At 37.9% G+C, this 20,070-nt stretch overlaps 1 protein-coding gene across 5 annotated transcripts in view; it reads left to right on the top strand.

Moving 5' to 3' along the window:
- Positions 1 to 20,070, top strand: part of NMNAT3 (nicotinamide nucleotide adenylyltransferase 3) — a 132,015-nt gene that overhangs the window by 25,503 nt on the left and 86,442 nt on the right. For 2 of the 5 annotated variants that reach the window (XM_020986136.2, XM_020986133.2), the window contains exon 2: positions 15,524 to 15,745. The exons of 2 other annotated variants lie outside the window; for them this stretch is intronic. The gene's annotated coding sequence lies outside the window, so the exon portion shown is untranslated. Of the gene's footprint in view, positions 1 to 15,520; positions 15,746 to 20,070 lie in introns of all 5 variants that reach the window. One more of the 5 variants, XM_020986134.2, reaches the window with a different exon arrangement.

Here is a 20,070-nt window from a genome sequence, read left to right as displayed (position 1 = left end):
CATATATAAGTGTGTACAAGACTCAAAGCACATGCAGTGTAACTTTGGATGGGAAGGCAATAGCAGCCAACAGGAGAGGTCTCATACAAAAGATGGCGCTTGAGTTGTCTTGAAGGAAGATGGAGATTCCAAGATGCAGAGGTATAGATGGGGAGGAAGGAGAGCTTTGCAGCATAAGGACAGCCAGTACAAAGGCACCAAGACAGGAGATGGGTTGTTTGTGTGTGAGGACTGGTCACTATGGCTGGACCATAGTGTGTATGGAAGGGAGTAATATTTAAAGAGACTGAAAGGGCAAGCTTGTAAAGAGTTTAAATGCCAAATGGAAGAGTTCATATTTGATCCTAGGGGTAATAGGTGGGGGAGGAGGGGTAGGAAAATCACTTTGGTGGCTACATGGAGAACAGATTAGATTAAGGAAAGTCTTGAGGCAGGTTACCAGTTAGGAGACAGTAGTCCAGACAAAAGTTGAATTGGCTGTGTGAATGAAGAGAATAGGCCCTTATAAGGGGTGTGGAGGTAAAATGAACAATACCGGGCAACTAATTGGGTATGAGTTATGCGGGTGAGGGAAAAGTCAAAGATGACTTTATGGCTATGAACCTGAAGGACAGTAAAGATGATGGTGACCCAGACAGCAATAGGAGAATTAGGAAAAGGAGTAGGTTTAGGAAGAAAAAAAATGAGTTCCACTCTTTTTTACATGTTGAGTTTTGATATTCCTTTAGGATTAGATTAGGACTGGCTGTATGTATTTGGAATAATCTGCTTACTGATGACCTTTAAACCCATTGAAGCAGATGTAATCACTGATAGAGAGAATAAAGAGAAAGAAGAAAAGATTTATCAGGATATAACCCTGTGGTACACCCTTAGGGTGTCCATAACATGCCTTGGGGGCAGGATATGGGTAATTGTCCAACAGTATGTAGGTCAGAAAGGTGGGAAGCGAACCAGTACAAAATGATGTCAGGGAAACCAAGGGAACATAGAACATTTGTTAAGATAAACTTACCATTTCAATGGTTTGGAGTTTTTGTTAAAAGAAATATGAACTTAATAGGTTGCATTAATTTTATTCTTTTGATATCCACAACTTCTAGAATTGACATTTTCTTTCCTTGAAGAAAAGGAGAGATTCAAATTTACATAATTTTTAGATTATTCTCACAAAACTATGAGATGGAAATCTTCCCTAGTATTTATTATAAAAAAGTGTAACATAATGTTTTGTCAAAGCTTACAATTTTATGGAATTTAAAATTGGGTAAACATGTATTTTCTGAAAGTTACTTGAAAATAAATCCTTAAAAGGGAAAGCAGACTGGGGAAGAAATACAGGGGAAATTTAGGCAGTGTGAAGATATATATATAAAACATTAAAAAATTCAGATTATTTTTTAAGTCTTAATTCCATCAAATGTTAATCAGCAGATTTATCTAATACATAGATTGCAGCTTCCTAAGATTTATAGCTTAGAGGTAAGAAATTATTTAGCCCAAATGACTCATTTTTTAAATGAAGACTCAAAAACCTAAATTGGGTAGCTTTTCCAAGGTCATGTCAATATGAAGTAGCAGAGCTGAAATTTGGACCCAGGTCTATATTACAGAATCGCAGGATAGGAAACCATCTCAAAGCCCATCTAGCCCAACCTGTACCTGAACAGGAATCCTCTCTATAGCATCCCCAACAAGGGCAACCTTAAACAAAATTGTGAAGTCAGTGAAATTTGTCCTCATTCTTTCATAGTCCACCTCCCCTAATTTTCCCTGTTTCACATTTACTCAGGGCCTCCATTGGGGAAATCCATCCTGATCTGTTCTCTCTTTTCTTATCACCCCATGCTGCCTACTAGCCTCACAGCTAATGGTTACTATATTCCCTTCTCCCTTGAAAAACTCCTTTTTATAACAAATTATCGCTGGTGTGTTGGAGAAAATAGTTTAAGGCATTTTTTTGAGGTTATTAGGCATTTAATAAATGCCTGTTGGATTAGATTAAATTGTATTGGGTTGTTTAGGACCAACCTTTTCCTCCCAGGTGCTATTTGCATTATTAGCAGTGGCCTTCTGGAGATGATGCCTCTGCCCTTGTGGTTTAATGCAAAGTAGTGGTTGTTCAACACTAGGCAGGAGTTGTATATGCAAGGTGTTGTGCCTGTTATCTCACTTACATTTATAACAAGAAATAGACTGTACTACTTTCCTTATGTCTTCTAACATCATGGAATAAATATTGGATTGTGATTCTTGGTATTTTTCACATTTTCTAGAAATCTGTAATCTTTGCTTTTGGGACACGAGACTAGCTTCATATTTATACTACCCTTGAAATGATTATTATGGGGTTGATAAGATTTTTTTCTTCTGAATTAATGTATTATTATCACATAATTGATCATATTGACTTTTTCCTTAGTCCTAACCAGCTGTTAAGATGACTGAGTCAACTAGAGTGAATCTTCATGATCCAGTTATTTCTTTCTTTGAGTTTGACAGAGCTTGAAATGGAGTATTCAGAAGAGTGAGTACAATAATGAAAGTTTCAAGGGATGCCAGCTTGAGGAGAAGAGCAGACTATTCATAAGTGATTCACTCAGTACACTGTAAGCCTTCATTGTGTTTGCTGATTTATTAAAGGTTGTTGTCTGCAAACATTCCTCCCAGAGAGGCCTTAATGCTTGCTATGGCAGTGTGTGAAAGTCACATTTTAAAGGAGTGACCCCCATATTCCAGAAGTTCCCCAAATATAGTGGATCTCATTTGGAACAAGAATACTATTTATGTGACACAGATACTGAAGATTATCCCTTTTCTATTTTGCTTTGGCATTGATATGAGTCACATTTCACAATTGGGTATGTATCAAATGGCATTTCCTGCTACATTAGCTACTTTAGAAAAGACTAAATTACTTTGGATTTAATTACAAAGAAGTTATGAAAACTCTGGCCTTTTTGAATGTAACTTTACTCTTATTAACCATGGTGGGTATTTGTATAGTTAGTGCCTATTGGTCACACCAGTCAGCTGTGGACAATGGTAGTACCTTGGCTGCCTGAGGTTCTCTTCACAGATATGCCATTAGAACTAGAATTTACTAAGTCTGTAATGGATAGAAACTAAGCAGAAGCTGGTTTAATACATTTTAAGATGATATAACTCCTCCTGTAGCATTTTAAAAATAATTGTCAAGGGAAGGGGACAAGAGAGCAGGGCAATGATGGGGGGGGCAGATTGGGGGAGGGGTAATCAGAAGCAAACACTTCTAAGGAGGGACAGGGTCAAAAGAGAGAATAGAATAAATGGAGGGCGGGATAGGATGAAGGGAAATATACTTAGTTTTTCACAACATGACTATTATGGAAGTGTTTTGCATGACTACACATGTATAACGTGTGTCGAGTCACTTGCCTTCTCAATGAGGGTGGGTGGGGAGGGAGGAAGGGAGAAAATTTGGAATCCAAAGTTTTAAAAACAAATGTTAAAAAAAATTGTTTTCACATGCAACTGGGAAATAAGATATATAGGAAATGGGGCATAGAAATCTGTCCTGCTCTACAGGAAAATTGAAGGGGAATGGGATAAGGGAAGAGGGGGAGAGATAGAAGGGAGGGCAGATTAGGGGAAGGGGTATTCAGATTGCATGCCATCTTGGGGTGGGGGGAGGGACGAGATGGGGAGAAAATTTGGAACTCAGAATCTTGTGGAAGTGAATATTGAAAACTAAAAATAAAATAATTTAAAAAAATTATCAACAAGTATTAAGTGTATTCCAAGCCTTCTGCTAGCTTCTGTCATGTGGCAGGTAGTGACTCCTAACGCAGTTTTGTTAAGGACCCAAAAACATGTGGATTGAGGGTTCTCTTTACCTCAAAACTCTGATCTCTAGTTTTCATTTCCTAGACCCATACTCTTTATACTACCAGTTTTGTTCTTTTCCTATTCTCTGTGGTCTGGTTCTTTTTAATTTTTGTTTTTTATGCTTGATATTTTTTGGCATTAAAACCAAGACAGGATATTTTAGATCTTTGTAAAAACAAAATTCTGTAATTTAAACTTCTAACTTTTACCCAGTATTGTCATGTTCTTTTCAATTGAGCTTAACCTTAGATTCTCATCTGGCACTACCAGGGTATTAAATAATCAGATCTCCTGTCTCATTCCCCTTGTATTTTGGGGTTGACTTCTACAGCCAGCAATTAATTTTTAAGTCCTAGAGGCCAGGGGCTATCTTTCTTTTCCTTATTTCTGTCTCTAGCACTCAACACAGTGCCTGGAACAGAGTAGGCTCTTAATAAATGTTTGTGGACTATTGTTTATTGACTCTAGCCTACACTGGATAATACTATGCTATGCTTGCTTGTAAATTGTCTGTGATGTGCTGGGACCCAATAACATTATGATATCCCATCATGTCCAACTCAGTTAATTCAGAGAATAGAGTCCTTTCAGACACCAGCAAAAAGGAAGAAGAAAAAAAACACTCAGTGAGCATATGGACTTGCTTTTATACAGGCTGAAAAGCCCACCAATAATGCTAAAGGTGGTCATCAAATCTGATTTTCAATATATTTCAACTTATTGCTGGGGTGAAAGTGATACTTTCTTTGAACCTTTCAGAAGAAACTTTATTGTTTTCATTCATAAGGAAGATAGAACTAGATATTGCCTCATTCAGCAGATTAGATAGTACGAAGATACAACCAGATATTACTTTATTGTGCAGATTAAAAATATAGGCTAAGAGGTTAAGTTGCATATTCATGGTCACACAGACAATCTAGTGACAGAGTGTACATACCAAAGTAAAGGATGAACCATGCTTATTATACAGTGGCATTTCATAACCACAAAGCAAGTAAAGAATTGCAGTTTTACATTCACATCGTTTAGATATCTAATCTTTTTTTTGAGGGTCATAATGTCTTAAGACTAGCAACTGAAGAGCTCTGTACTCAAGCCTTTAAATTAAACCTTGCCTAAACCCAGAGATACTATTATGTTCTTAAAGATCTCCTGAGAACACCATATCTTTATGTCTAGACAGTATGTTTACTTAAATGTCTTTCTTTAGTAGGTACTTAATAAATGCTCAGCTGGATTGAATTGAATTGCCAAGAAAACCCCAAATGGAGTCGTGAAGAGTGAGAAACAACTGAACAAGTAAACAACAACAACAACAAATTTAACCTAGAAAATTTTCTTGACAATCAAGGTGTCCTGAAGTGTACTCTAGTGAAAGTGGAAATTTAAGAGTTGCTTTTGTTCTTACCATGCTTGTGCTAATGTTTTATCCTACAGTTTTCAAATCTTACAGCAAACCTGCAAGCTAATAAATTAAATTGCATTGCTCAGCATTCCACTGTACATTCTAGGAATTAATCCAAAATGGCTTAGAGTATTGCATGTTTCAGCACAACTGATTTTGGTCATCTGCTATTGATATAGACATAAAAGCACAGTGATGCTTGCTGAAAGTGGTGTGTTAAAGTATCTTATAATGTAAATGACTGAGGCGTTGAAAAATGAATGTAAATGCTTTTGAGAAAAGTGAAGCCACAAAAACAATGAGAAGCAGACAGAGAGAAATGCAAAGAATTCAGTAACAACTTTGCCCTATACTAAACCAGCAGACCTCTTAGCTTCTATGGGAGAAATCTGACACCCAAATCCATAGTTCCCAAAATTTGTACTACTGCAGGCAATTAATGATAATGTGAAAGAAATGCACTAAGATTCTTTTTTCTTAAAACAATCAACATATTGATTTTATATTCTTTTGGTGTTTTGTGTTGTCTCTGGGGCACTCAGTCGGGGATAGGAGCCAGATGAATTCAACAGCAGAATTAATTAAAGAAAAAGCACTATGATAAGCTCAGGGTGGATGGAAAAACCAAGGTAAATAAAACGCAGTCTCTATCCTCAAGAACCTAACAATCCAGTGGGTAGGTATATCATGTAAACAAATAACCATAATACAGAATAAAACATAAGTACATAATAACTACGAAGGAAATAGGATTCCTAGAAAGAAAAAGTGGTGCTCAGTTTCACATCGCCAGTTATCTCTCTCTGGTTGTCAGTGTTGTTGATCTATCAACAAATTTACCTGAGAATGGAAAGAAAAAGGCAAGTGTGATAGATAGAGCTGTGAGTTTCTTCCTTCAGTATTACACATCTAACTTCATTGCTGTCCCATCTCTGTAATGATGCCTTGAAGTTAAAATAAGCTTTATCCCTTTGGGCCTTAAGCCCACTCATAAGATTGTAGACTTGAGCCAGAAGGATCCTTGACGACCACCCAGTCCAACGCCAACTTTTACAGATGAGGAAACTGAAGCCCAGAGAAGTGATGACTTGCCCAAGTTCACATAGTTAGCATGGCCATGCCTTGATTCCACATCCACTGGCTATCAGTGGATTAAAAAACTCTTAGAATCTCTAGTTTTCATCCAAAACTTCATTCAAGCACCACATTCTATGTGAGGCCTTTTCTGATACTTCCTTCCTGCTACTGCCCTCCTTCCCAAAATTTTTATTTTGTATTTCTCTTTTTATTCTTTATTGTATTTATTTGCCTTTGGGGCAGGGGGGACATCATTATATAAGTAGGAATAGAAGAATGCAGAGCCTGGATAGCCAACATGGGCCTTTCTTCTTCCTTCCCCACAAATCAGACTACATGCCTATATTTTGTATATATTTATATATGTACATGTCATCTCTGCTGATAAATGATAAAATACCTTGAGGATAGGGTCTCTTTTTGTCTGTGTGTGCCCAATGCATTTGTTGATTTATTGATTTTTTTTTCAAAAACATTTTATTACCACTTCAATCTCTGAGCCTTTTGTAGGGAAAAAAATATTATAATGCTTTTGCCTTTGACATTAAAATTGTCCATTATCAAAATAGTAGTCATTTATTTAGCCTTCAACAGATATTAATTCGTTCAGCATGAAGAGGGTAGTAATAACAAACAATAGCTAGCATTTATATAGCATTTTAGGATTTGCAAAGCTCTTTATAAATATTATTTCATTTGATCCTCACAGTAAGTGGGAGATAAGTGCTATTTATCATCCCCAATTTACAGATGAAGAAATTGAGGCAGATAAAGACAAAGTGATTTTCTAAGGGTCATAAAACTGGTGAGTATCTGAGCCTGGATTTGAACTGAGTCTTCCTGACTCTATAGCCAGCATTCCATCCACCAAGCCACTAGTTTAAGTGAAGCATAGAATAGGTAAAGGGAATTTTTTTTAAAAAAAGACTTGGAATGTACTGTTGTCCCAGAAGTTGAAAAGTCTTGAATGCCAGGCAAAAATCTTAAATTTTATTTAGTAAGCATTAGGGAGCCATTGAAGATTTTTGAGCAGAATAGCATGGGCTAGATCACTGCATAAAGGTTAGTCTGAAGAATGTGTTAAAGCAAGAGTTCTAACCTTAACTTGGGTTCCAGTGACTTCCAAGAGTTTCATTCACAGATTTTAGGAGGCATATAGACTTTGATGGAGAAAAAAATTGCATCTTTATTTCAATATAATTGGTTTCCTTTGTAATCCTATATATTTTATTTATGCATTTAATGACATTTTAAAAGGGGATGCATTGGCTTCACCAGATTGCCAAAGGGTATGTCACACACACATATACATACACAGGATAAGAAACACTGTGTTAAGGGAAAGGTGAGTTTAAGTGGGAAGTCCTATTTGGACACTATTGTCTTAGAAAGCAAATGAAGAAAAGAAACAGTTACAAAGGTGGAGCTTCCTCAAGACTAAACTCAGATGTTGTTCAGTCCTTCAGTTGTGTCCAATTCTTCGTGACTCCATGAACCATAGCATGTCAGGCCCTTCTATCTTCCACTATCTCTCAAAGTCTGTCCAAGTTCATGTTCATTATTTCCATGATGCTATCTATCCATCTCATCCATTGTCACCCCTTTTTCTTTTGTCTTCAATCTTTCCCAACATCAGGTTCTTTTCTAGTGAATCCAATCTTCTCATTATGTGGCCAAAGTATTTAAGCTTCAGCTTTAGTATTTGACCTTCCAGTGAATAGGCTGAATTGATTTCTTTAAATATTGACTGATTTGGTCTTGTTCTCCAGCCCCTCAGTTTGAAAGCTTCTGTTCTGCAGTGCTCAGCTTTCCTTATAGTTCAACTCTCACAGCCATACTTTGCTACTAGAAAAACCATAGCTTTGACTACATGTGATGAGGTCTGGAGGTTTAGGAGTGCTGGGATCCTGAGATGACAACATGCAGGTGCTACCTAAAAGAATTCAACCCAAATCTTCTTTCAGCCAGAGGAAAAGTTTGTCAGAGATAAACCGTAGAGGCCAAGTGACGCCCATAAGGACGAGTGGGCATGAGAAAATCTCAGTGTTTAAATGGGGACCAGGGTGGATCTTATATACATTGAAGTAATTTTGGGTGACCAGAGGAAAGGCTGGGAAGCGGGTCTGGGTGACTTAGGGAGAATTCCTATTGGGATGTCTGGGAGATTGAATAGACAGTGAAGCTGAGATGGGAATGTCCAGGAGGATGTTTGATAAGATCAAAGGTGGGATATAAACTAGGGCTTTCAAAGGGAGACAGGGAGAAAAGCCATTGAGTGGAATATAGTCTCAGGTAACTGTTTAAGACCAGGGTGAGTTTAAGGGTTTTCTGGGGCCTGTGGACAAATGGGAGCCAAATTCATTTTGGGGCAAGGGGCAAAGGTCTCAGCTTGGGCCCATACCCCATCACATGGACCGTTGTTGGCAAAGTGATGTCTCTGCCTTTTAGTACTATCCAGATTTGTCATAGCTTTCCTTCCAGGGAGCAAGTGTCTTAATTTCATGGCTGCAGTTGCCATCTGCAGTGATCTTTGAGGCCAAGAATATAAAATATGATACTGCTTCCATTTCTTCTCCCTCTGTTTGCCAGAAAGTGATGGGACTAGTTACCAAGATCTTAGTTTTGTTATATTTTGTTGATGTTAAGCTTCAAGCTAGCTTCTATACTTTCTTCTTTCACCTTCATCAAGAGGCTTCTTAATTCCTCATCTTCTGCCATCAGAGTGGTATTATCTGCATATCTGAGATTATTGATATTTCTCCCAGCAGCATTTTTTTTAAAGGCAATTGGGGTTAAGTGACTTGCCCAGGGTCACACAGCTAGTAACTGTCAAGTGTTTGGTCTGAGGCCGGATTTGAACTCAGGTCCTCCTGACTTCAGGGCCAGTGATCTATCCACTGTGCCACCTAGCTGCCCCATCCCAGCAACCTTAATTAAGCTTTTGATGCATGCAGCCTGACATTTCCTGTGATGTACTCTGCATGTTAGTTAAATAAGGTGACAATATACAGACAGCCTTGTCATACTCCTTTTCCAATCTTAAACCAATCCATGTTCCATGTTCAGTTCTAACTGTTGCTTCTTGGCTTCCTCAGGAGACAGGTGAGATGATCTGGTACCCCCATGTCTCTGAGGACTTGTCACATTTTGTTGTGATCCAGACAGTAAAAGGCTGTAGTGTAGTCAGTGAAGCAGAAGTAGATGTTTTCTCTGGAACTCCTTTGCTTTCTCCATGATCCAGAAAATGTTGGCAATTTAGTCTCTAGTTCTTCTGCCTCTTTGAAAACCAGTCTGCTCCTCTGGTAGTTCTCAGTTCACATATTGCTGAAGCCTAGCTTGAAGAATCTTAAGGATAACCTTGCTGGCATGTGAAATGAGAGCAGTTGTTCAGTAATTTGAACATTCTTTGGTATTGCCCTTCTTTAGCATTAGGATATAAACCTGTTCCAATCCAGTGGCCACTGTTGAGCCAAATTTGCTGGCATATTGAATGCAGCACTTTAACAGCATGATCTTTTAGGTTTTTAAATAACTTAGCTAGAATTCTATCATCTCCACTAGCTTTATTGTCAGCAGTGCTTCCTAAGGCCCACTGGACTTATTCTCTAGGATGTCTGGCTCTAGATCAGTAACCACACCATCTCACTTATCAGTGATATTAAGATATTTCCTGTATAGTTCTTTTGTGTATTCTTGCCACCTCTTCTTAATCTCTTCTGATTCTGTTAAGTCCCTACCATTCTTGTCTTTTATCATGCCCATTTTTGCATGAAACTTTCCCTTGATATCTCTAATTTTCTTAGAGATCTCTTGTCTTTCCCATTCTGTTGTTTCTGTTTTTGCATTGCTCGTTTAAGAAAACCTTCTTATGTCTCTTTGCTGTTCTCTGGAATTCTGCATTGATTTGGGCATATCTTTCCCTTTTTCCTTCTTTCCTCAGCTGTTTCTAAAGCCTCATCAGACAGCCATTCTGTTTTCTTGCTCTTTTTCTTTTCTATTTTGTTGTTGTTGTTGTTGTTGTTGTTGTTGCTGCTGCCTCCTGCACAGTATTGTGAACATCTGTCCATAGTTCTTGTGGCATTCCAATCTACTAGATCTAATCTACTCACTTCTACTTTATATTCATTCCTTTATGTAATCGTTCCTGATCCCCCATTTCTTAGTTCCCTCTCCAGATTACATTGTATCCCTTCAGTGGCATGTAAGCTCCTTGAGGGCTTGGACTTTTTCTTTTCGTCTTTGTATTCCCAGTACAGTATCTTGTACAAAATATATGTATTTGTTGAATTGAACTGTTTTGTCTTTGAAACCAAGAGAGCAAACAGTATATAGTAGCAATCAACAAATGAATTTAAAAACATCAAGTGCTTACTACCTGCTAAGCATGGTGCTAAACCCTGAGGAATACAAATAGAAAAAGTGGGACAGTCCCTGATCTCAAGGAGGTCACTTTAATGGGGGTAAACAACACATAAAAGAAAGCTTAGCTACAAGGTAGAAAGAAAAGCCATGGGATATTTAGGATGCCTAGGTCAGAAGACAGTGATCGAGGATTTCCAAAGCAGAGGTAGAAAAGATGGTTAAGACCTGGGGATACTTTATCTCACTGGAAGGAATATAGTTGATGACTTCCATTTTAGCCAAGCTATGTGAACAGTCAAATGGCCTGGATGGGGTCCAAGAGATCCAGAGCTGTGGAGGGACTATAGGGACTGCTGAAGAGAAGGAGGGTGCCCCTAATGACAGCCACCACCCTCCCTGCCTGACTGGGATCTTGGCAGTCTAGGCTGAAGTGTAACACAAAGGGGAATACACCTAGTGGTGTATCAGTGGTCACAGGTTTAGAGCTTGAAAAGATTTTAGAGATAATCTAGTTAAATTCCCTCATTTTACAGATGAGGAACCCATACAAATGAAGTGACTTGCCTATGGATGACCATATCTGTATGAACAGATAGTAATAAATAGTAGGACCATGATTTGAACTCAGTTGCTCTGGCTCTGCATCCTTCACTCTCTCCGTAGCAATGTGATGGCTAAAGAGTTGGTTAGCAAGAGGTCATGGAGGCTGAGGACTGAAATAAGCAATAGGATCGATCAGTTAGGAAGGCCCTAAAAGCCTGGGCCCAAAGGGCCTGATTACGAAGTGATAAGGAGAGAGCAGTTAGCTAAGTAGAGAAATTTTTTTCCAGAAGTTTAGTTGTATTGTTCAGCCATATCCAACTGTTCGTGACCCCATTTTGGGATTTTTGACAAATATACTGGAGTGGTTTGCCATTTTCTTCTCCATCTCATTTTACAGATGAGGAACTGAGGCAAGCTTAACTTGGGTTAAGTGACTTGCCCAAGGTCACACAGCTAGTAGGTGTCTGAGGTTGGATTTGAATTTATGAAAAATGAGTCTTCCTGATTCCAAGCCCAGTGCTCTCTTCATTGTGCCCACCTAGCTGCTGTAAAAAAGTTTAGTACAGAAGGGGAGGAAAGAGATGGGAATTTGTCTGCATTAGGTAGAAGGTTCAAAGGAAGGCTTTAAAAAAAAAAAAGCCAAACTTGGGAGACCTGAGTGAATGGACAGGAAGATCAGAAAGTGATAGAGAAGAGAATTTGAGACACATAAGGGAGAAGAATTAACTGTTGGAACAAGTACTGAACAAATCAGGAGGCAGCAGTCAAGGGTACAGGTGGACAGATTATCCTTGGTGAGGAGGAATAGTTCTTCTCTATAAGAGGGAAGGGGGAAACTAGCAAATGACACCAGGAAGTTTAGGGGACTCACAAATGATGGCTACAGTCCTCTCAGCAAAATAGGACACTAAAGCACTTGCTTTAAGTGTGTGGAAATAATCCATCTAGGAAGTAAATAGATTGGACTGTGATCCTCTCACAAATAACAGCCATGGGCAGCTTCTGTTTGCCTGTGCTAGGCCCATGCTAGCTTAAGGAGTTGGTCAGCAAAGAAGCAGATAATTGCCTATCAAAGGCAAACAAGCAGTGTAGCCTGATCTTGGGAGTAAAGGCAAGAAAACTGCTATATATTAATTCAACTTTTTACAAAAGAGGCTCCAGCAACTGAATCCACAGTATAGTAAAGATATAACTTTGCCACAAGAATTAACTACAGGCACTACCATCATTGCAAACACTAAGAAGATCACTTCCAGCAAGTATAAAGCAAGGAGAATTTGGCAGTGACCTGCACAGTATACATTGCATTTGTGTTTTTATCAGTGACAAATAACAGCTACATATGTACAAAGTCCACATTAGTCACCCTACTAGAAAATAAAAAGAAAGCCTTTTATTGACCTGCCATGAGTAGGAGAAAGATCTTCTGTCTTCCTGGGTTGTGTATCCTAGAGTGAATGAGTACCAGCTGAGCACTACCCAGCCTAGAAAATATATAGTAGTGACTGGGGATGTGAGCCACCTAAACATCTGCTAAACCTCTCTGTCAAATGCATCACCAATATGATATTCCTGACTTAGCTTAATGACATTTTAATTCCTTATAAGACAATAAGTGCATTAAATTGGCTGATTAAGGCCTAAGAGGAGAATGTTAGGGTGTCTCCAAGTCATGAAAGATTTGCTGTAAGTATAGGTGAGCACTCATATTCGAGAAACTCCTCTTAGACTTGCTATAAACACTTGAATACATATACACTCCACCCTGCCTTTCCATTTAAGAAAAATATGCTCTGTCCGATGTAGCCACAAAGGAACCCCAACCCCACCATTTTCTAGATTATCTCCTCCCTAGTCCCTTTCTTCTCTTATAAAAGTATATTATGTAATTAGGTAAAATATATTTGTAAAGCTTTCATTTGCTTGGCAATATTTTTGACATTTGTGGAATGCCCTATCTTGTGTAATACATACATATATGTACATATATATGCATATGTGTCTATGTATGCATATGTATGTATATACACATGTATATATGAAACTAATTGCTTATTGGACATTTATTTATGGAAATGGAAATAAATGTCCAATAAGCAATTAGTAATGTAGGATACACCTCTATATGTATTTATATAGGATTATATTATATATATAATGAATTATATATAATGGGTATATCTTATATATAATATTATATTGTACACGTATATGTGTGTGTGTGTGTTCGGTCCAGTCAGCTTCAGTCCTACATTACTGTTGTTGTTTAGTCATGTCCAACTCTACGTGACCCCATAGACTTTGTCCATGAAATTTTCTTGGCAAAAATACTGAAATGGTTTTTCATTTCCTTCTCCCGTGTGTCCCCATTTTACAGATGAGGAACTAAGACAAATAGGGGTTAAGTGACTTATCCAGGGTCGCACAGGTAGTAAGTACCTGAGGCTGGATTTGAACTCAGCTATTCCTGACTCCAGGCCCAGTGTTCTAACCAATGTACCATCTAGCTGCCTCAGATAGTCTGGCATTACTAATTGCTTAGTGCTAATTGATAAAATAGGACTGAAGCTGACTGTGGCTGGATATACATGTACACACACAGACATACATATCCATTTATATATGTGTGTATAGATACAGATACACACCTACATTTATTATTATGTTATATATAATGGATCTATGTGGATTATACAAAATATAATGTATATATACATATGTGTGTATGTGTGTGTGTGTGTATCTAGCCCCGGACAGCTTTAGTCCTGTACTAACAATTGCTATTGGACATTTCAAAATGGATGCCCCTACCAGTGACATCTTAAATTTAAGATGTTCAAAATTTTCATTATTTTTCCTCTCAAACCTTACTCCAAACTTCTCTAGTTCTGTCCAAGGTATTTCTACACTACCAGCCTCCCAGATTCAGTGTTATCCTGCAGTCTCCACTTTCTCTCATGCCACATATCCTATCCATTGCCAAAATCTTGCTATTTCTCCCTTCACAACATCTCCCACATCTAATCCCTTTCCATATATCTACCACCTTCTTTCATGTCTTCATCACTTCTCACCCAAATTATTGCCAAGCCTCCAATTTTGTCCCCCTGCCTTGAGTCTTTCACCACTACCATCCATCCTCCACATCGCCAAAGTAATTTTCAATAAGTTGATCTGACCATATAATTCCCCTGCTTATTTGGTTCCTCGGATAAAATGTAGTCTCCTCTGCTGATCTTTCAAAATCTGGCACAACCTGGCCCCAACCTAGATTTCTAGCGTCATTAGATATTATTCCTCCCACATACTTTAAGATCCAGCCAAACTGGCCTTCTCTGTTTCTCACACAAACTCTGTCTCCCAGCTCCATAACTTTGTATTTAGTAATCCTACACGACAAAAATGCACTCCCTCCCAGGCAACCTTTATTCAATCATTTTGTATATATTTGTATGTATTCCCTTTACGTTTATGTTGTGTAATAGCTGACATTTATATAGCACTTTAAAATTAGCACAGTTTTTGTGAGGTGGGTCCTATTATCTCCATTTTACAGATGAAAAAAAACTGAGGCTGAATGGTTAAGTGAGTTTCATAGGGTCCGACAGCTAAAGTGTCTGAAATGGGATTTGAGAGCTCAGGTTTTCCTGACTCCAAGTCCAGCACTCTATCCACTGTGCCATCTAGTTTCCCATCTTAGATATAGATATATATAGATATATATATAGATATATATATAGATATAGATATAGATATAGATATAGATATAGATATAGATATAGATATAGATATAGATATATATGTGTGTATATATATATACATATATATATACACACAATACATATATATAATTATATATGATATATAACACTAATATATGACAGAATGTTTTATATGGTGTACAATGTATATATTATACTATAAATATATCATTTGTATTATATACAAGATTTATATAACACTTTATGTAGCATATAATGTATATATTGTTTACAATTACATGCAATATAGAATATAATATGAATATTTGATATACATAAAATGGGATACTAGATGGTATAGTGGGTGGATAATAGTGGATGTATATGTATTTGTCAAAAAGTAGAAACTGAAGGTATTATCACACCTTCACACCAATTAAAATTCTGAAAAGCCCAAAATGGAAATAAAGTAGGAATGGGAAAAGAAGGAAGGATAAAGGACAGAGATGGAAAATTAGGTTGCCCTGCCCCCATTTACTAATGGCTTTGTGCTTTATGTCAGCAGGTGATTGAACAGGCCTTGAAGATATGTCCGGTAGGAAACCCAACTCAGAATTCATTGGGAGGCCTAAGACACCTGCATAATCCTTTCTAGGATCAACTAGCTAAGGAATGTATATCCTTAGGGGTATCATTCCATAGAAGTAGAGCTAAGAACACGGGTGTATTTGTGGTGTTCTATCCATCAGAAAGAAGAGTGCAGCATCTTGCAGTAAATTTCTTAAAGGTAGGAGGGACATATCACATTTCTCATTTTGGTATTGCTTGACATGGGTCTTGCTTATCGGGTGCTACGAATTAGATTCTAGCGACCTCCAAAATAAGCAACAAGGGGAACTACAATCCTGAGACCTCCTGAGCGCTAATTCTAATCAACAAAGAGGAACCAATTGCTAAAGTAATTAAAAAATAAAAGCCAGCCTTTATATGGCACTTTAAAATTCAAAAAGCACTTTTCCACAAATTATCTCATTTGTGGTATTAGTATTATTCCCCTTTTACAATTGAGGAAACTGAGACTAAGAGAAGTTAAATGGCAAAGTAGGAACAATAGTAACTTTAGGGAATTTGTGGTAGACAAGGAAAGCAAAATTTCTTTTTCTTTTTTTCTTTTTTTTTTTTTTGGCAATTGGGGTTAAGTGACTTGCCCAGGGTCACACAGCTAGTAAATGTCAAGCGTTTGTTCTGAAGCCGGATGTGAACTCATGTCCTCCTGACTCCAAGGCTGGTGCTCTATCCACTGTGCCACCTAGCTGCCCTAAAGCAAAATTTCTTATATATTTTGAGGGAACATATTTCAAAGGACTCAGAGAAAAAATAGGTAATGTCCAGTGTCCTAAAATTTTACAAGGAATGTCATCCTTAAGAGGGGGTGGGAAGCTCTCATAAATGAAATTTCAAACACATAAACGCAATTGAGTTCAAAGGAGAAAAAAAAATGGTAAGTTGTCTAAAGGGAGACTTATTGACCAAGTTAGATTGAAAGGGATATATTTTGAAATGAACGCAAGGGGAGGCAATGGAATATGAATACAAAAAAGAGGTATGTCCCATAAGAATTGTCAGGAACACTAAAACTGAAAATGAGCTGAGTCCCAGGATGAATGTTAAGGATAATTAAATAAGTTTTTCCTTTATTAGCTATGTTAGGGAGAAGAAAGAGATCAAAGTAGAGATATGGCCACTGCTTGAGAAAGATAGAATGATGATAATAGATGAAATCAGAAGTACTCAGCTTTTATTTTACTTTTAGTTTTTCTCCAAGGAGAGTGAACTTCAGACCAGAAAGAGTAGAACAGCCAAATACACACACACACACACACACACACGTTGAGTTCAAGTCACTAGGGCCAGACAAACTACATCCCAAGGTACTTACTATCTGTGATCTCTGAAGAATCATGGAGAATGAAAGAGGTGTTGCACGACTGGCATGGTACAAATGTTGTCAGTATTTTCAAATATTTGTCAAATATTTTCAAAAAAAGAAAGAGATTAGAATCTTAAAATTAGTCCAGGGAGCCTTACTTCAAGTCCTGGAAAAATTATATTATTTGTGTCCAAATGTATCCAAAAATTACTGTTAAATTAATGTTTTATGAGCATTTTAGAAAAGTAGGTAGTTATTACTAAGAGCTAGATGGTGCAGTGGATAGAGTGCCTGACCTGGAGTCAGAAAGACTCATCCTCCTGAGTTAAAATCCAGCCTCAGACACTTACTAGCTGTGTGACCCTGGGCAAGTCCCTTAAACATGATTGCTTCAGTTTCCTCATCTATAAAATGAGCTGGAGAAGAAAATGGCAAACCACTCCAGTATCTTTACCAAGAAAACCCTAAAGGATGTCACAAAGAGTTGGACACAACTGAAAAGTGAATCAACAAGTGGCTTCATCCACAATAGGTTGGTTCTTCTTTCCTTTTTTGACAGAACTACTAGATCAAGAAACTTCCATGCTAAACCTAGGTTTTCAGCAAAGCATCTGACAAAAGTTTCTAATGGTACATTTTGATATAAGATAAGACATGGGATTTAAACTGAGTATTTCACAAGGTCTTTCATGTTGTCCTTGTAGATAAGATGGAAAGATATGAGCTAGGTGTTAATACAATTAGGTAGATATGGAACTGATTGAATGACAGAATCCAAAGTGTAATTATTCATTGATGAATCAATATCAGCTTGAGCTCTAGTGGAGTGCTCCAAGGAATTGCCCCCTTGAACTGTGCTATTTGACATTTTTATTGAGGGTGAAGGCATAGAAGACGTGCTATCAAATTTGTAAATGACACGAGGCTGGGAGGGATAACTAACATCTATGACAGAGGCTAGGATGAGGAGCTGAATCTAATGTGAAATTTAATGGGGATAGATATAATCTTACAAATTAACACCACAAGTACAGGGTTGGGGGGGATGTAGCTAGAAAACAGGTGGTGATAATCAGATCTGGGAATTTTAGGGAACTGTAATGTTTATATATTTCAACAGTGTGACTATAAACCCCCAAAGCCAGGACAGACTTAGGCCCCATTAAGAGAAGCATGATGTCCAGAATGAGAAAAGTAATAATCTACTTGTACCTGATTCTAGTCAGATCACATATTATGAAGGACATTCATAAGTTGGGACCAAAAGAGGATAACACCAGCAACTGTACCATACAAGGATGTTTTTTCTTGAAAAGAGAATAGTTAGTGGGGATATAAAAGCTGCATTCAAGAATTTAAAGGATCCATCTTGTTCTGCTTGGCCCCAGAGGGCGGAACTAAAAGAAAGGGTTAAAAGTTTCAGAAAGGTAGAGTTAGGTAAGGGAAAATTGGCCAGTGATTAGAGCTGTGCAGTAGTGGAATGTTCTACCTGTAGTGGTAGGGGGTTTCTCTTCACTGAAGGTCTTCAAGCAGAGATTAGATGGCTACTAGCTGGGATAAGTAGTATTCTTATTCATCTATTAGGTTTTTTTTGTTGTTGCTGTTTTGTTTTGTTTTGTTTTGTTTTGCTAGGCAATGGGGTTGTGACTTGCCCAGGTTCACACAGCTAGTAAGTGTCAAGTGTCTGAGTCTGGATTTGAACTCAGGTCCTCCTGACTATAGGAGGTACTCTATCCACTGTGCCAACTAGCTGCCTCCTATTAGTTGTTCTGAATCAGTCAGCAAGCACTTATTAAGCTGTGCCAGCCACTGTGCTAAGCATAAGGAATAATGGATGGATAGATGGATGAATGGATGGATCAGTGGATGAATGAATGGAATAAATGGAAACACTCTCGGGGTATCTTTCAACTCTGAGATTCGATGATTCTGATTCTGTGTAAAGGACAGATCGTTTCCGATTGGGATCATCAGACAAAGCTACAAAGAGGAGGAGGATTTGAGAAAAATGGATAAGATTTCAAGAGGCAGAGAAGAAAGAATTCCCAGTTTGTGGGAAACAAAGTAAGCAAAGGGGACAGAAAAGTAGTTAGTTTAGTGGAACAATAAATAGACCCGTTTAGCTAAATTGAAGAGTTCTTTAACAAGTATTGGGAGGTAAGTGGAAAGTTGTGGGGAAATGCCAGATATAAGATTTTTATACTTTACCTTACAGGTAATAGACTGAAGTTTTCTGAGCAGGGGATTAATATGATGAAAGTAGTATTTTAAAAGCTTAATCTGGTGGCAGTGTGTAGAAAAAATAACATAGGAAGAGATTTTCCAAAACATTTTGGGAGGTTGTTGCACTAGTTCAGCTATGAAGTAGCAAGGATTTAATGGCATTAAAGTTGGAAAGATATAGATGAATGTGACATTGGGAAGTAAAAGTTGACAGGACTTGGTAGACTAAATGCTACCTGTTTAGCTACTCCTTATTCTCCTTTTCTGGATCTTCATCCAGGTCATATCCCCTAACTTTGGATGCCCCACAGGGCTCTTTCTTGGGCCATTTTCTCTTTTCCTATAGATTCAGTTATTGTCTCTATGCTGATGATTTTTATATCTGCTTATCTAGCCCTAACCTCTTTGCTGACTTCCACTCTTACATATCCACCAGCCTATTGGACATCTCAAAATGGATGTCCTTTAAACATATTAGACTAACCGTGTCCTAAAATGAACTCATTATCTTTCCCTTCCAAAACCCTCCCCTCTTCCAAACTTCTTTATTATTGTTGAGGATACCCTCATCCTCCCAGTCCTGTAGGCTCAGAATTTAGTTGTCATCCTTAGCTCTTCCCTCTCAGTTAACTTCCATATCCAGTCTGTTGCCAAGGCTTGTCAGTTTTACCTTTGCAACATCTCTCCTATATTCCCCTTCTCTCCTCTGACACTGCCACCACCCTGCTAAAGGCCCTTGTCATCTCATAGCTGGACTATTGCAATAATAACCTGCTGGTAGGTCTCCTAGCTGCAAGTGTCTCCCCACTCCTATCCAACCTCCATTCAGCTGTTAATGTATTCTTCTTTTTTTTAAATAGTATTTTATTTTTCCCAATTGCATGTAAAGACAGTTTTTAACATTCACTTTTTAAAATTTTGAGTTCTAAATTTTGTCCTTCCCTCTCCTTTCCCTAAGA

The sequence above is a fragment of the Phascolarctos cinereus genome, unplaced genomic scaffold (assembly GCF_003287225.1).
Source record: "Phascolarctos cinereus isolate Bilbo 61053 unplaced genomic scaffold, phaCin_HiC Scaffold_726;HRSCAF=1367, whole genome shotgun sequence".
In the NCBI taxonomy this organism is placed as follows: Eukaryota; Metazoa; Chordata; class Mammalia; order Diprotodontia; family Phascolarctidae; genus Phascolarctos; species Phascolarctos cinereus.
The sequence above is the reverse complement of the archived record's forward strand: the minus strand, read 5'-3'. Positions and strand labels throughout refer to the sequence as shown.